General features: G+C 38.6%; 1 long non-coding RNA gene across 1 annotated transcript in view; it reads left to right on the plus strand.

Annotated features, from left to right (window-relative positions):
• The window catches only part of LOC121143520, a 49,914-nt gene that overhangs the window by 9,983 nt on the left and 21,107 nt on the right, over positions 1-18,824 (plus strand). The window lies entirely within an intron of this gene.

Below are 18,824 nucleotides of genomic sequence, written 5' to 3' on the forward strand. Positions count from 1 at the left end.
GTTGGATGGGAGTCCAAAGTCCGTGTGTATACTCGGGATGAGTACTGATCTACTGCCCAAGGCTCAATAGATTACCTAGGCCTCCTCACTGACACCCACATTCAGGGGGTCTTGATCAGTCCCATGCTGGATTCCCAGGCTGATGCATGGGAATCAAGAGTTAACCTTTGTCAGGTCAGCTGTTTCTGGGGGTTAAGCCAGCCCAGTCTTAATCCCTTTGGTCATCAGTCCTCCCTCTCTGTTACTGGCTTTCTTGAGTTCAGCTCAGTACTTAACCGTGGGAGTCTGCCTCTTCTTCCATCAGCCACTGAATGAAGTTTCTGTTTCCCAGACCCTCTGGCCATGGGATTGTAGGCTGGCACTCCCCAGATCTATGCCAAAAATCCATATATGAGAGAGTACATGCCATGTTTCTCTTTTGCTGACTCAGGATGGTTTCTTCTAGTGTCATCCATTTGCCTGCAAATCTCACGATTCCATTGTTTGTTTTTTTTTTTTTTTTTTTTGCTGAATAGTACTCCATTGTCTAAATATACCACATTTTCTCTATCCATTTTTCAGTTGAGGGGCATCTAGGTTGCTTGCAAGTTCTGGCTATTATAAATAATGCTGCTATGAGCATAGTGGAACAGACATCCTTGTTGTATGAATGGACATCTTTTGGATATATGCCTAAGAGTGGAGTTGCTGGGTCTTGTGGTAGGTTTATTCCCAGTTTTCTGAGGAATCTCCGTACTGATTTCCAAAGTGGCTGAACAAGTTGGCACTCCCACCAGCAATGGAGGAGTGTTCCCTTTCACCACATCCTCTCCAGCATTTTATGTTTTTTATTTTAACCATTCTGACAGGAGTGAGATGGTATCTCAGAGTTGTTTTGATTTGCATTTCCTGGATGGCTAAGGATGTTGAACACTTTCTCAAGTGCCTCTCAGCCATTTTAGACTCCTCTATTGAAAATTCTCTATTTAGTTCTGCAGCCCACTTTTTTTTTTACTTTGTATTTTTTATTTATATATATTATATATTTTTTATTTTTAAATTTAAATTAGAAAAAAGGTTGCTTCACATGTCAATCCCAGGTCCCTCTCCGTTTCCCTCTCCTCCTCCCATGCCTTCCCACCAACCCTCCCCAATATCCCCAGGGAGGGTGAGGCCCTCCATGGGGGTATCCATAGTCTGTCATTTCATCCAGGGCAGGGCCTAGACCCTCCCCCCAAGAGTTCAGGGTAAGAGTGCACCTCTCATAGTTGGATGGGGGTCTAAAGTCCATTTGAATACTGGGGATAAATACTTATCTACCCAAGGCTCCATAGATGACCAGGGAATACATAATTTCCAGCAAAGCCCTGTGCTTTGCCATCTGTGAGTGCTGCGGCTTGAATGAGAACGCCCTCCCAGCCCACATAGCCCGATAAAGTTGAATTGCAGCCCACTTTTTAAATGGATCCTTTGGTGTTTTGGAGACTTGCTTCTTGAGTTCTTTGTAAATTTTGGAGATCAACCCTCTGTCAGATGTGGGATTAGTGAATATTTTTTTCCCATTCTGTGAGCTGCCTTTTTGTCTTGCTGACTGTGTCCTTTGCCTTACAGAAGCTTCTCAGTTTCAGGAGGTCCCATTATTAATTGTTGATCTCACTGTCTGTGCTAGTGGTGTTATGTTCAGGAAGCTGTCTCCTGTACCAATTCGTTCAAGGGTACCACCCACTTTCTCTTCTAAGAGGTTCAGTGTGGCTGGATTTATGTTGAGGTCTTTGATCCATTTGGACTTAAGTTTTGTGCATGGCGATAAACATGGATCGATCTGCATTCTTCTACATGCCAGCCTCCAGTTATGCCAGCACCATTTGTCGAAGATGCTTTCTTTATTCCATTGTATATTTTTAGCTTCTTTGTCAAAAATCAGATGTTCGTACGTGTGTGGGTTAATATCCGGGTTTTCAATTCGATTCCATTGGTCTACCTGTCTATTTTTGTGCCAATACCAAGCTGTTTTCAGGACTATAGCTCTATAATAGAGCTTGAGGTCAGGGATGGTGATGCCTCTGGACATTGCCTTGTTGAACACGGTTGTTTTGGCTATCCTGGGTCTTTTCTTTTTCCATACAAAATTGATTATTGTTCTTTCAAGGTCTGTGAAGAATTGTGCTGGGATTTTAATGGGGATTGCATTGAATCTGTAGATTGCTTTTGGCAGGATTGCCATTTTTACTACATTGATTCTACCTATCCAAGAGCATGGGAGATCTTTCCATTTTCTGAGGGCTTCTTTAATTTCTTTCTTTAAATATTCAAAGTTCTTGCAATACAGGTCTTTCACTTGTTTGGTTAGTGTTACCGCAAGGTATTTTATGTTGTTTGTGGCAATTGTAAAGGGTGATGTTTCTCTAATTTCTTTCTCAGCCCTTTTATCATCTGTATATAGTAGGGCTACTGACTTTCTTGAGTTGATCTTGTAGCTTGCCACTTTGCTGAAGGTGTTAATCAGCTGTAAGAGTTCCCTGGTAGAGTTCTTTGGGTCATTGATGTAAGCTATCATATCGTCTGCAAACGGTGAACGTTTGACCTCTTCCTTCCCAATTTGTATCCCCTGAATCCCCCTTTGTTGTCATATGGCAATGGCTAGAACTTCAAGTACCATGTTGAAAAGGTATGGAGAGAGTGGACAGCCTCGTTTTGTTCCTGATTTTAGAGGAATTGCGTTGAGTTTCTGTCCATTTAGTTTGATGTTGGCAGTTGGATTACTGTATATAGCTTCTATTATGTTTAAGTATGTCCCTGTTATCCCAGATCTCTCCAAGACCTTTATCATGAAGGGTTGTTGGATTTTGTCACAGGCTTTTTCAGCATCTAGTGAGGTGATCATATGATTTTTGTTTTTCAGCTTGTTTATATGGTGGATTACGTTGATGGATTTTCTATGTTGAACCATCCCTGCATCCCTGGGATGAAACCTACTTGATCGTAGTGCATGATTGTTTTGATGTGTTCTTGGATCCGATTTGCCAGTATTTTATTGAGTATTTTTGTATCAATATTCATGAGGGATATTGGTCTGAAGTTCTCTTTCTTAGTTGTGTCTTTGTGTGACTTGGGGATCAAGGTTATTGAAGCCTCATAGAAAGAGTTTGGCAAAGACCCTTCTGCTTCTATTGTGTGGAATGCTTTGAGAAGAATTGGCATAAACTGTTCTTTGAATTTCTGGTAGAATTCTGCACTAAGGCCATCTGGACCTGAACTTTTTTTGGTTGGGAGACTTTTGATGACTGCTTCTATTTCCATAGTGGCTATATGTGTATTTAAATTGTTTATCTGTTCTTGATTTAGTTTTGGCAAGTGATAGCTATCAAGGAAGTCGTTCATTTCCTTTAAATTTTCGAATTTTGTGGAATACAGGTTTTCAAAGTATGACCTGATGATTCTCTGGATTTCCTCAGAGTCTGTTGTTATGTCCCCCTATTCATTTCTGATTTTGTTAATTTGCGTGTTCACTCTCTGCTGTTTGGTAAGTTTGGACAAAGGTTTGTCTATCTTGTTGATTTTCTCAGAGAACCAACTCTTTGCTGCATTGATTCTTTGTATTGTTTTCCTACTTTCTACTTTATTGATTTCAGCCCTCAATTTGATTATTTCCTGGCATCTACTCCTCCTGGGAGAGTTTGCTTCTTTGTGTTCTACAGCTTTCAGCTGTGCTGTTAATTCTCTAGTATAACTATTCTCCAGTTTCCTCATGTGGGCACCTAGTGCTATGAACTTCCCCCCATAGCATTGCTTTCAAAGTGTCCCATAGGTTTGGGTATGTTGTGTCTTCATTCTCATTGAATTCGAGGAAGTCTTTAATTTCTTTTTTATTTCTTCTTTGACCCAGGAATGGTGCAGCTGTGCATTATTTAATTTACATGAGTTTGTAGGTTTTCTGCAATATTTGTTGTTGTTGCATTCCAATTTTAAAGCATGGTGGTCTGGTAAGATGCATGGGGTTATTCCAATTTTTTTGTAGCTGCTGATGTTTGATATGTTGCCAAGTATATGGTTGATTTTTGAGAAGGTTCCATGTGGTGGTGAGGAGAAGGTATATTCTTTTTTATGTGGATGAAATGTTCTATAGATGTCTGTTAATCCCAGTTAGGTCATTACTTCTATTAGACCCTTTGCTTCTTTGTTGAGTTTCTGTCTGGTATTCCTGTCTAGTGGTGAGAGTGGTGTGTTGAAATCTCCCACTATAACTGTGTGGGGCTTTATATATGATTTAAGTTTTAGTAATGTTTCTTTTACCAATGTGGATGCCTTTGTATTTGGGACATAGACACTCAGGATAGACACTTCTTCTAGGAGGATTTCACCTGTGATGAGTATGTAATGACCTCCTTCATCTCTTTTGATTGATTTTATTTTAAAGTCTAGTTTGTTAGATATTAGGATTGCTACCCCTGCTTGTTTCTTGGGTCCATTTGATTGAAAATTTTTTTCTCAACCTTTAACTCTCAGGTAATGTCTGTCTTTGAGGGTGAGGTGTGTTTCTTGTATGCAGCAGAAAGAAGGGTTCTGTCTTTGAATCCATTCTGCTAGCCTGTGTCTTTTTTATGGGTGAGTTAAGGCCATTAATGTTGAGGGATATTAATGACCATTGATTGCTCATCCTTCTTCGATTTTCAATAGTTGTTGTTGTTGGAATTATGTGTGAAATTTCACCCCTTTGTTCTTTTGGCTGTTGGTAGAGAGGGATGTTTTTCTGGTTGTAGTTAACTTCCTTGGGTTGGAGTTTTCCTTCCAAAATTTTCTGTAGGGCTGGGCTAGTGGATACATATTGCTTGAATCTAGTTAAAACTCAGAGTTCTTGCATTACCCAAGGTATTTTATGAAATCTACTTGATCATGGTGGGTGATTGTTTTCATGTGTTATTGGATCTGATTTGTCAGTATTTTATTGAGTATTTTTGCATCAATGTTCATGAGGTATATTAGTCTGAAGTTCTCTTTCTTTTATTATTTTAATTTTAAGTAGCTTGTTTTACCTGTCAATCCCAGTTCCCTCTCCCTCCTCTCCTCCCACACCCACTAACAACCCCCCCAGCCTCCCAACCTACTGCCATTTCCTTCCACATTGGGATATCTAGAGTCTGTCATTTCACTCAGGACACGGTCCAGTCACTCCCCTAAGAGTCCAGGATGAGAGAGTATCCCACTCTGTCTTATGCACACACGATGTCTGATGTCTGTTTATGTGCCAGGGATAAACACTGATCCACTGCCCAGGGCCCCATAGATTTCCCAGGCCTCCTCATTGACTCTCACACTCAGAGGGTCTTGATCAGTCCCATGCTGAGGTCCCAGCTCTCCTTATGGAGTCCAAGATCTCTCCCCTGTTCAGATCAGCTGTCTCTGCTGGTTTTGCCAGCCCATTCTTTGCCAATTTGCTCATCACTTCTCTCTCTCTGTCACTGGGTTCCTTGGTTTCAGTTAAGTGTTTAACTGTGGGTGTTTGCCTCTGCTTCCATCAATCACTGGATGAAGGCTGCAGGATGGTTGTAGACATCAAGTTCATTATCAGTAATGGGCATTCGATAATGCTATTGCATTAGATCACTAGAGGTCACACTGGTGCCTGATCTGTCTTCTAACCTATGCTTCCCTCTTCTCCCTATTCTACTCCCCCAGTCAACCTTCCTGTTCCCCCATGACCTACACTCTCTTCCTCTTCTCCCCCTCTCTTCTTCCCAGCTCCCACTCCCCTCCTACCCCTCACGGTGTTCCCCATCTGTTCAGAAGATCTTGCCTCATTCCTCTTCTCCGGGGGACTAAGAATATCTCTTAGGTTCTTTCCTGTTTCCCAGACTCTTAGTCAGTGGAATTGCAGACTGGCACTATCCTGATCCATGTCTAAATCCATATATGAGTGAGTACATGCCATATTTGTCTTTTTGTGACTGGGTTACCTCACTCAAGATGGTTTCTTCTAGTGCCATCCATTTACCTGCGAATTTCAAGATTCCATTGTTATTTTTTCTGCAGAGTAGTACTCCATTGTGTAAATGCACCACATTTTCTCTATCCACTCTTCAGTTGAGGGGCATCTAGGTTGCTTCCAAGTTCTGGCTATTACAAATAATGCTGCTATGAACATAGTGGAGCAGATGTCCTTGTTGTATGAATTTGCCTCTTTTTGATATATGCTAAGAATGGAATTGCTGGGTCTTGTGGTAGATTGATTCCCATTTTCCTGAGAAATCTCCATACTGATTTCCAAAGTGGCTGTATGAGTTGCACCCTGAAGTTCTCTTTCTTAGTTGTGTCTTTGTGTGGCTTGGATATCAAGGTTATTGAAGCCTTGTAAAAAGAGTTTGGCAAAGACCCTTCTGCTTCTATTGCAGGGAATAATTTGAGAAGAACTGGAATAAGCTGTTCTTTGAATTTATGGTAGAATTCTGCACTGAAGCCATCTGGACATGTGCTTTTTTGGTTGGGAGACTTTTGATGACTGCTCCTGTTTCCACAGGGGTTATAGGTCTATTTAAATTGCTCATCTGTTCTTGATTTAATTTCGGAAATTGATAGCTATCCAGAAGATTGTCCATTTCCTTTAAATTTTTTATTTTTTGGAGTACAGATTTTCAAAGTAAAACCTCATGATTCTCTGAGTTTCCTCAGTGTCAGTTGTTAAGTGCCTTTTTTCATTTCTGATTTTGATAATTTGCATATTCACACTCTGCCATTTCATAAGTTTGGCAAAATATTTGTCTATCTTGTTGATTTTCTCAAGGAACCAACTCTTTATTACATTGATTCTTTGTATTGTTTTCCTAGTTTCTACGTTATTGATTTCAGCCCTCAATTTGATTATTTCCTGGCATCTATTCCTCCTGGGTGAGTTTGCTTCTTTGTGTTCCAGAGCTTTCAGCTGTGCTGTTAATTCTCTAGTGCAACTATTCTCCAGTTTATTATGTGGGCACTTAGTGCTATGAACTTCCCTCTTAGAACTGTTTTCAAAGTGTCCCATAAGTTTGGCTATATTGAGTCTTCATTCTCATTGAATTGTAGGAAGTCTTTAATTTCCTTTTTTATTTCATCTTTGATGCAAGAGTGATGCAATTGCACATTATTCAATTTCCATGAGTTTGTAGGCTTTCTGCAGTTTGTGCTGTTGTTGAATTCTAATTTTAACGAATGGTGGCCTAATAAAATTCAGGGAGTTATTCCAATTTTTTGTACCTGTTGAGGTTTGATATGTTGCCAAGCATGTGGTCAATTTTTGAAAAAGTTCCATGTGGCGCTAAGAAAAAGTTATATTCCTTTTTTATTTCGATGGAATGTTCTATAGATGTCTGCTAATCCCATTTGGGTCATAACTTCTATTAGTTCCTTTGCTTCTTTTTTAAGTTTCTGTCTTGTAGTCCTGTCTAGTGGTGAAAGTGGGATATTGAAGTCTCCCACTATAAGTGTGTAAGACTTTATATGTGACTTGAGTTATAGTAATGTTTCTTTTAGCGATGTGGATGCCTTTGTATTGGGGGCATAGATGTTCAGAATTGAAACTTCATCTTGGTGAATTTCTCCTCTAATGAGTATAAATTGACCTCCTTCATCTCTTTTGATTGATTTCATTTTAAAGTCTAACTTGCAAGATATTGGGATTGCTAGCCCTGCTTGTTTCTTGGGTCCATTTTATTGGAAAATCTTTTTCCAACCCTTAACTAGAGGTAATGTCTGTCTTTGAGGCTGTGGTGTGTTTCTTGTATGCAGCAGAAGGACAGGTTCTGTTAGCCTGTGTTTTTTATAGGCGAGTTAAGACCATTAATATTGAGGGATATTATGGGTGTTGTTGATGGAATTATACATGACTTTCCACCACCTTTTTCCTTTTGGCTGTTGGTAATATTGCTTCATTACCTATTATTCTTAGGTTTGGTCTTTTTATGGTGTCCCATATTTCCTGGATATTTTGTTTCAGGGATTTGTTGGACTTAATATTTTCTTTGGTTGATGAATCTATTTTTCCTTATGTATCTTCAGCACCTGAGATTCTTTCTTCCATCTCTTGTGTTCTGTTGGTTATGCTTGCATCTGTGTTACCTGACCATTTGATCATTTGCCCAGTTTTTCTATTTCTAGCCTTCCTTCAGAGTGTGTTGTTTTTAATTGTCTCTATTTCAGTTTTCAACTCTTGTACTGTTTGAATTGTTTTTTGCAATTTTTGCTTTGTCTTTTCCTCCATTTGTTGCTTTTTTTTGTTTTTTTTATTTTCTTTCATTTGTTGCATTTTTCAGTTTGTTAAGTCTTCCATTTATAGCATTTTTTTGGTTTGTTTTTTCTTCCATTTCTTTAAGGGATTTTCCCATATTCTCTTTGAGGACCTCTATCATTTCCATGAAGTTGTTTTTAAGGCCATTCTGTTCTGCTTCATTTGCATTGGAATGTTCGAGTGTTACTGGTGTAAACTCACTAGAATCTGGTGGTATCATATTTGTTTTTCTTTTGCTGACTGTGTTTTTTGTTGTCTCCTTCTCATCCCTTCTTCTGGTGGGTGCAGATAGATCCTATTCCTGATCTAGTGGTTAGGGGACCAGAACTTCCTTTCAGCGGGTGCATGCTCTGGTATTTCTCCTCTTCCAGGTCCCAGTCCTGGTCTCATGGGTAGAGCAGAAGATCAGGAATCTGGGTTGCAAAGGCTCCTACCAGGAGGGGAGGCTCAGCGGCAGTCCCCAGACAGTCCCCAGGAATTGGAAATCAGGCCTGGATACATGCCTCGGTTTACCTGGTCCCAAGTCAAGAAAGTTTTAAGGCTCCAGGGGCTTTGATATGATTTTCACTTCAAGTTAGATGAAAAGCCCACAGTAACCAGTGGCTGATGGTAGAAGCCTCAGATAGGAAAGGAAAATGTTATCAGAATAACACCTGTGCCTTTAGATGTGGATCAGATGGTTCATCTGTCTATATTAATAGACAGGTCTAAATCTAATGAGAGAGATTCATTCATATTCTATAGTCTTGATAATGTGTTTGACTATGATGATGTGTAAGATGAATAGGCATAGTAAGAAAATACAAGGAGAGTTAGAAGTAACACAAAGAATTAGTAAACATCAAGATTGTGTTGTCAAAATGATCAAAGGACAATGGTCCCTCATGATCAGAAACTCATTGAAAGTGTAAACATCACTGTTATGTTGAGGAGCATGAAAACTTAAAGGAGCTATTTAGTTGTCCACAGATACTGTATGTCCTACCACTATGCTGTCTTCTGCCTTTCGTAACCATAGAACTCTCCTTGTGTGTCACCCCACTTGACTTGTTTCAAGTACTATTGTGCTTTGACTTTTATATTGTTGTATCTAACTCACATATCTGAAACACCTTATTGTTTGAGATCATTGAATAATAAAGCCAGAAACTTCTAAAAGTGATATTGGAGATTGGAAAGGTTCAGGGTGTAAGATTGCTTGTTCTACAAGCACAGAACCTAGTGTAAAACTTTCAGTGTGTGTGGACATGCATTCTTGTAAGGCAAGCTCTGCATGGAGCTGGTAGAAAGATATATGGGGCTTGTTGGAAGCCAAACTAGCTTTAGATTCAGTAAAAGACTGTCTCAGAGGAAGAGACATATATACGTATATGTATATACAACTCACATATATATATAATTGATAACCCTATTCATTCAAAGGGCATAATTTTTCCAAAGGAGAAGTTGACAATCTCCTGACCTCTCTGTGTCTTCCTTCCTTTCTCTAAGATCTCATGAATCAGAAGTTGTGCTTGTACCCTTGTACCCACCATGTAGCTCAGAAAATTCATGAACATCCACCTCTCAAGTGCTGAGAATTCAGGTATGAGCCATGAAACCTAGCATTCTTCATTGCTGGGGATGTGACCCAGGATTCCATGCATATTCATTAGGATGCTAGCAACTGTGCTACATCCCTGGTGCAAGATAGACATTTATTAGAGAACTTCTTCCCGGATTACTATTTTATTTTTAGATTCCATGATTGACATTCCTTTTGTAATTGAACCATACTTAGGAGTTGATACTAATGGTAATGGCTTACTGTAAGATGATCCCCAGAGGTAAGTTATGAGATGGTAGGAGGGAAGAAAATATGGAACTATTTTTCATATAGAGCAGTACTGTGGAATTTTCCATATGTCTGATTTTTGAGTGTTTTTTCAAATTCTGAGATTAATCTAATTTTTTAAAACATCCTTCAAGCAGAAAGTGCTGAGCAATTAACAACTTATATATACTGTTGGGAGGCTTAGTGACTATACCCATTCTATAGGGGATACCCATTTACTAAAGGGAAATGATGCATTGTATTACTTACTTCGCGTCACTTGAGATGCCACTAATATAAATGAGTTAGAAATCAGAAAGAATGTGTTCCCAGACACTAATATTGTGATTTATTCAACTCTGATACTTTTGATTTACCTCCTTTGAAAAGAGGATTAACAAATTTAGTTTTCTTGGAACAGGAAGATAAGATTCATCTTATTTCTTCTGCCTTTGAAATTATGAAACTAAATTCAGTGTCACAGTACATTACATGGAAACAAATCAAGCCCATTTACTATATAAAAAGCCTCTCTTGGCTAGTAAGTGTTCACAGGATGAATGCATGGAACAAAGACAAGTAATTTATTTTTTATTTAGTCCAAGAATGGCAATTAAAATTTTTATAAATTTCTTCTTTGATGGAATTGCAAAATATGGGTCAAAGATCTATATAACTGTATATTTTATGTCTATATAAAATAAACAACAATCTGGCTAATTGAGTTGTGGCAAATGCACATGCTTCACCATGAGGTTAGTATTAGTGTGTGAAACTTACACATACATGTACGCAAAAGCAATTCATGAACCTCTAAACTTTGTAACACCTTCTAAATTTATGGAGAATTAGGTGGATCACATGTGGAATGTTATATCACTGCACATCAGTGTGTCATCAATGAACTTACCTTCTTGATGTGGACTATATAACATGCTTCATTTACCTGTGTGTACCCACACCCTATGTGTGCCTGTGGAGGCGAGGGGATCAATGGCTGATGTCTCCCTCATTTTTTCCCATTTTTTTCTTCTTTTTTACACAAGGTTCCTCACTGAACCTAGGGTCCACTGTTTTTACTAATCTCCTGGCTCATCAACCAGCTTTAGGGATGTAATATGGAAATATTAAGATACAAAAATTGGATGTTCTATGATATTTTATTGAGGGAGAAATCAGTTTTGTCAGAAACCAAGAAAGCTGAGAAATAAAGGTCCTCACACTGCTCTCCGGATCACAACCTAAACCCAAAGAGAAAGTGTCTCCTCTCCCTAGCTTTTTATACCCTGTATGTTCTACATACCTGTGAGCATACTCAAACGGACATGGTCAGTGCTACAGGTATGTAGATCTCTCCCTACAATTCCCCTTTTAGTGTAAAGAAAAGATTTAGACTTAAAACAGAACTAAATTCTGTCAATATACAAAATGTCTCAAACATACATAGAGCATATATACACAGTAGATGATAAATAAATTATAATCTACCTATATCCTATCTGAAGCATATCTATTGCATCTAAACTACAAACTTATCTGAAAGTGATGCCCAAGTCTGAACACTTCCTTTCAATTCTAACTCTAAATAATTGAAAACTAAATCTGACTGGTATAATGTCAACAGTATGGAAAGGGGGAGTAGTATTCTCGGAATTAGTTCCTGCGGAAATGGGATGACAATAGCCTCATGGGATCCTGTAGGAAGAAAATGTAAGTGTTGTGAAAGTCTCAAGTGGACTAACTACAACATTTGTACCCAGTCTCTGTTTGGCAGGAGATGCTTGATTGAAGTTCTTATGTTGAAAAAAGTTCCTGTCTGAGCCTCTGGCCAGAGTGTAGAAGGTGCACCATATCAGTTTAGTCTAGAGGTATGTAGAGCCATGTAGTCCCAAACTGGTTTCAGAGGCATACTTGTCAGTTCAGATGCATCATGTCGGATTAGGAGGAATTGATGAGGTGGGACCCCATATTCTCTCCGGAATGTTCCAAGATTGCTTTTAGGAAATTCCTTTTTCTTTGTGGAAAACTCAAATGTTAATGTCAACAAAGAAATTTCAACTTTTATATGTATGCATACTGGGAAAGGCAACAATAAGGAAAATAATAAATATGCAGGAAATTAGACTTTCAGAGAAGAACAGAGCATAAACAGATGATAGTCCCTAGATTTTGTTTGCTTCTGTCTTACATCAATTGGCTCCTTGACATAATATAGAAACTCTGAATTTTATTTTAACAACGTGCTTGGATTCAGAGGAGGAGAGCCAAATCCTACTCCAAAGCCAGCATTAGTGTAAGTGAATTGGTAACAAAAGAGTATTAGGAAGTAAAGAGAAACAGATATTATAATGACAAAGTTAAGAGAATTAGACATTGATGACAAATATTAGATTCTTCTTTGATTGATGGTCCTTTGGGTAGTCATCCTCTTTTCTTTAGGTATTCACACTTTCAGTATTGTTTTGCTGTTTGGAGAGGGGTCTTCATGTGAAAACAAAAACAAAACACTTCCCTCTCCTTTTGTAAGGACTCCTTACACATTGTAGAATATGACTTTGAGGATGAGCTGTCATCTTTCCTCCTCCTGAGGTTTCTCTTGTTCGGATCAAATCTTGATCGGTTTTGAAGGAATCCAAAAATTTCTTATTCTGCAGAACTAAAGGCAAATCTCCTTCCCCAATGTAACACATATCCTGGTTCCCAAACTGAGGACATAACATACTTGAGATACACTGGATGATTATGTTCCTGTTTTGTTTTTTTTTTCTGTAGTCCAGTGTCTTTCTGCAGCTGTTTGTCCTTTCTCTTTAGTATTAAGCAAGTTTAATGTTAATAAAGCATTATGTAATCTGTGTTTGGGGGTCTTTATTCCCCCTAGCTGTTTATGGAGCAATTCTTTTAAAGTACGGTTACATCTATCAACCACTGCTTGTCCTGTGGGATTGTATGGCACACCAGTTATGTGTTTTATGTTATACTATTTGAAAAACAGTTCCAACTTGCAGGAGACACATGCTTGGAGCATTGTCAGTATACCCACAATGGCCATCACCTCTAAAAGGTGTATTCTAATAGAATCAGCCTTTTTATTGTGACTCCCTGTGCTTCTCCTTCCCAGAGTCCTCCTCGACTCCTAGTCCCACCTATCTTGCTTCCTTATTGGCCAGCAGTGCTTTATTAAACAACCAATAAGAAACAGATTTCAGAATGACATCTCCCATCACAGTAACCCATTCCCTGCTTTTTTTTTTTTGAGTTAGGGATCCAATCCCTAAAAATTGAACATTTACTTCTTATAGGGGACATTTTGGAAGCCAAGATTCTTGAGTTATAATAGTAACATTCACTCCTGTGTCCACTGAGCGTATTAGTATAATGTTATTTATCTGTACTCTTTTTTTTTTGGTTTTATGAGACAGGGTTTCTCTGTATTGTTTTGTAGACTGTCAGAGCAGCCTGGCCTCGAACTCAGAATTCTGCCTGCCTCTGCCTCCAGAGTGCTGAGATTAAAGGCGTGCACCACCACTGCTGGGCTATCTGCACTCTCAGTTTTGGTCTTTTATCATTTATGGAAGTCTGCCAAAATATACATTTTTTTGTTTCCTCCAGTTATGATCGGTTCATCCTCAGTAGCTAATCTATCATCTAGAGTGGTATTATTCTTTACAATAGGCAGTGGATCTTCTCATTGTCCTGGGAGAGATTGTCCTCCAGAGTAACTGGGAATGACCATACCATTTTTGACATGGGGACCTTTGAGAGGCCCCTTGAGAAGTTACTTTGTTTGTCTGTGGTCGACCTACATTCATTGATCCAGTGTCGGCCTTTGCCATATCTCCTAAATAATCTAGTAGGCTGAGGCCTTATGTTTGAATCATTCCTAGGGGGAGCATTATTTCTAGGGATACTTTACCTACATTTCCTGCTTAGATGTCCTATTCTACCACAGTTAAAGTGTCTGATATTTTGGTGTCTTTTGGGCGGGGATTGAGACAGGGTTTCTCTGTATTGCTTTGGAGGCTGTGCTGGCCTGCCTCTGCCTCCCGTGTGCTGGGATTAAAGGCTTTTGATGTCTTTTGAAACCTCTGGAAATTGCTTCTCCTACCCAAGTTTCTATAATCTCACTTTTAAGGCATTTGGTATCTTGATGACTCTTCAAAGCTTTAGAAATTGCCTCTCCTACCAAAGCTTCTTTATCTTGATCCTTATACTCAATATTAGCTGTATTCAAGACCCATTTGTCCAATGGTGCTGATCTGATTTTTAATTTCCAATGTACCTGTTTACATGGTGGATTCACATTCTCATAAGCTAGATATTCTATAAGGAGTCACCTAGAATCTGAATCAGTTGCTTGTAATTCTATTTCTCTGGACAATATTTGTAATAATTCAGTGAATCTTTCTCTCAGTCCTTGTACCACCTTCTTAAAAGGTTGTATTTTCTCTCCTGGTCCATGAACCTTATTCAAAGTGTTCAGAGCTGCTTTTTGCCATATCAACCTGAGCCATAGGTTAGCATAAGTGGCCTCACCAACAATTTTATCCTGGGGAGCTTCATAACCTTTCTTTAGGCCTTGAAGCTCAAGGGCCTTTGCTCCTCCCTCCATAAAGCTCTCCATTGTATTTGAGATGAATTTTCCATTACAGCTGAGATCAACTGACTTTAATCCTAATGGGTCACTCTATTTCTTCTTGCCCAAGAGTTCAGAAGTTCCCTAAGAAAGAAACAATGGCTTGTTTGATTTCCTTCCGGTCCTTCATCTGTGTCAGTTCCCACTGATAAACAACAGAACTATTAGAATATGTCTTCATTGCTGCTTTTTCTGTCATAGATACTGGGAAGGTCATAGGAGATAGATGGCACAACAACCTTAGGAATATCTTCCCTGTGTCTGAGAAGTGTAGGTAAACCTCTGTCATGACCTGTTATAAGTTCATCTGAATCTGATGTATCAGATTGTAAGTTGTCTAAGATCTGTAGCCTAGAGACCACTGTTTCTCTGAGTGATTGAATTTCCTGGGTCAAATTTTTTTCTAAGGACTTCATATAGTCTGTCAGTTTCTTGGATTCATCATTTATACATGATTCCAAGCATTTAATAATTCTCATCCTTAGATATTATCTGAATGGCATGTAAGTTGCATTCTAGGAAGAGTGTTCTATCTGTTAGCCAGTCATTATCCTCAAACATGGAACATGTTTCAGTAAGTTTAACAAAGTAAGTTTGGTGTTCCAGCATTTGAGTTTTAATAGTTGAGTAAACATGGAACAAATTATTTCTGCCAGTCTGATAATGTCCTGCTGTATCAATTCTATTTTGGCCATAAGGACAGTGGGCATCAAATCAATTCTGTCTTGTAAGTTGTTATGTTTAAGTCCCATTGTATCTACTTTATTAGACATTTCTCCATTGACCTGAAGATTTTGAAGTTTTGACTCTAATTTTTCAATCATTTGTACAATTTCCCTGTTTTCTGTCCTGTTATTAATGCATCACTTCCATGCTATTATATGTATTATGAAGCTAATTGTTAGCATCAGACACAAATACATTTTGGACATGTCATAATTCTCTCCCAGGATGTTATTCATGAAATAAACAATGAGATCCCTACTGTTCTGCATCGTTAGACTATCTGTCATGGTATAAAGCAGGTAATCTTATCAGCAGCTTAAACTACCAGAATGCAAAACTCACCTCCAGTGATCTCGGGTTGAGGAAAGTATTTTTACCTGCAATAACTATGCTTGACCAGCGGGTGGCAGAAGTTGTGCTGTCAAACACAGCTCCTCCACAGGTGCTCTGTATTTCTCAGTGGAATCTGAAACATCCTAAGTAGCTTTTATAGAAATCTAGCGAGGAGGATTTTGTTAAAAGGAAGAGAAAGAGGCCTGCACAGATTGAGGGAATTTGCAGTTATGGAGTGCTGTGGAACCTTATAGGGGGAAAGGAAAGTGAATGCCTTTTGGCGTGCTCGTTTCAGCACCCGCTGAGAGACATGGATTGCTACCAGTGGAAGCTGCAGTATTTAGTGCCTACTCAGGGGTACTCATTCTGCAAGCTCCCTGGGGACCAGGTCTTGTTTGACTGGCTCTGCGGGAGTGTAGATTTCTGGGTGGTTAGGAGGGCTGCAGAGATTTGCTGTCTTCTGGAACACTGGTGGTTTTGGAACGCAGGAGATCTTTGGCGTGGCCAGAGAACAAAAGGGATGGAACCCAGTTCGGTGGAAGACAACTGCAAGGAACAGGAAAACAGGACTGAGTTGGGAAACCAGGTGACTTAGGAGGGCCTTCAGCTAAGCCAAAACGTACGGGGCTGTAGGTTATGTGCGTAGGCTGGCAGCTGGCACCAAGTCAGCGAGAGAGGTGGAGGATGGGGTAGCTGGGTAAACTTACTTACTCACACCAGATAATAAGAAAATATTAAGCCACACAAAATAGTGCTGTCCAATGATATTTTATTGAGGGATAAGTCACTTACGTGAGAAGCCAAGAAAGCTGAGAACCAAAGGTCTTCATGCTCCTCTTCAGATTGCAACTGGAAACCAAAGAGAATGTCTTTCATTCCCCTAGCTCTTTCATCTCCAGTACATTCTACATACCTGTGAACACACCCAAGTGGGCGTGGTCAGCATTACAGGTACGTTGATCTCTCCCTACAGGGATGTACTTGTCTCTGCCTCTCTAGTTCTCCTGTTACAGACTCATGCTGCCAAAAATGATGTAATTTTTTCTGGGTTCATGGGATCAGATTCTTGTCCTCATAGTTGTGTCACAAACTGTATATTTACCCATTGAGCCATCTCTCTAGATTACAACATTATTTCTTTCTGTAAAAGTCTAAAAAACAATATAAAAATGCAAAGAACTGTGAATAAGAATTCTATCAATTTCAAACTTGAAGGGATTTTAGAAAATATCCAATCAGAGCATGTGTTAGTTAATTTTATAAGCAACTTTAAAAGGTCCTAAGTAAGAGCATCCTGCATTCACTCTGACTTCTAAATGTCCTTTATAAATCTTAATAAAGGATAATGTCTATGAAAGAGCACTACATCAAAAGTGACCCACACAGACAAACACTGTGTTCTGGGATGACTGTTGAAAACAAGGAAAGCACAATTTCCTTTAGTATAGAATGCTCATTAAGTCCTTTCATGTCTTTGAAACCTGACAAGAGGAGGATGTGAATGTGTGTCTGAGGTAGTTTTGATTATACCAAAATGAGAAGTGCATGCTCCAGCAGCATTCTCGACCATTAATCACCCAGACATACCTCAGAACAGCTAACATCAGAATCTGTTTCTTACAGTTATCATAAAGTCATAGCAATCTAATTTATCACAGTGGTATTTAAGGCAAATTTCCTCAATTTCCATTTTAGACAAGGTATATTACAAACATCTACTTTTAACTGGTTGGTAAAAACAACCCTCCAACTTTTCATATCTATGTTCATTGTACTAAATTATCCTAATGGCTTTCTTGCTAGTTATCATAGCCATATATACCAAGATAGAGAAAGTCTAGCTGCAGATACTCAATGTGGAGTCATCCATTTACTTTTTATACTGCAATCCCCACCAAAGAAAAGAAATACATCTTTAGAAAGGGCATTCAAAACTGCCCTATAAAAAACAATGCTGCTTTGTCCACTACTCCATTGCCACATTTCAGCATAATTAATTAATTAAAGTAAGCTGTATTACTTTTCAACTTCTCTATTTCACTTTCTTTCATACTTCTTATTCATCTCTTCTCTCTCCCACTCATTATTTTTGCTTATTTTGGAGGAATGTACAATTTCTACTTCCTAGTAGCATATTGATGATTAGAAATGCAGTGTAAAGTTTTACAACCCTTCTTTTGGCATTTGTATTTTAATAGGGATAGCTGGGTGTGTATCAAATGAGTTCAGGGATTCTGTAGAACTCATGTTCCCTACTATTACTTTGGTACAGCAGTAGCTGCATCTTATCCCTACAGGATGTCGATAGAGCTATGACCTCTGTTATTGGGAGCTTCTCTTTGAAAATAAGCATGAAGAGTCACCCAGCCTATTGTGAGAAGGGAATTTTAAGTTCTACAATATTTGTTCAATAGCAAGAGAGAAGTATTGAGAGACGAATATACTTACAAGAATTTTGATGAATTTAAAATAAATGAATACATCTACATTATCTATTATCCTTCTATCTACTTATCTATCATCCTTCTCTCTCTCTCTCTCTCTCTCTCTCTCTCTCTCTTTCTCTCTCCATCTATCATCTATCTAAAATATCCTGGCATATAGTCTGTGCTTACTAAATGCTAGTGCTTTCTTATTTCCAAGAGTAAAGATTTATACTATTGTCAAAGTTTAACCAGTTATATAAGCAGATATTGATTAACAAAAATATTAGTCATCAAAAAGTAAGAATAATACCTTCAGCTTTTTTCATATCCCAGGGAATAGATTTGGAAAGTTATTTTGACAACTTTAGTCACAGACAGGCTTAGATGTACAACTCCAGTGATTATTCTATATTTGAATAACAGAAGAACTTTTAACCTAGCAATTACACTTTTAGAAATGTAGCCTAGGGGCATAATGATATCAACAAGGACACAGCTAAAATTGTGCTCATTATAGGATTGTTTATAAGGCAATAAAAAAGTTAGAATCAAACTGAGTGTTTAATGGTATGTATTGCATTTTATAAATTAGTCTAAAACTCTGCCAGAAAAACATTAACAACAAGGACATATCTTCATATGTACTTAGTGCAAAGG

Source organism: Mesocricetus auratus, unplaced genomic scaffold (genome assembly GCF_017639785.1).
Source record: "Mesocricetus auratus isolate SY011 unplaced genomic scaffold, BCM_Maur_2.0 Super-Scaffold_100013, whole genome shotgun sequence".
NCBI classification, from domain to species: domain Eukaryota; kingdom Metazoa; phylum Chordata; class Mammalia; order Rodentia; family Cricetidae; genus Mesocricetus; species Mesocricetus auratus.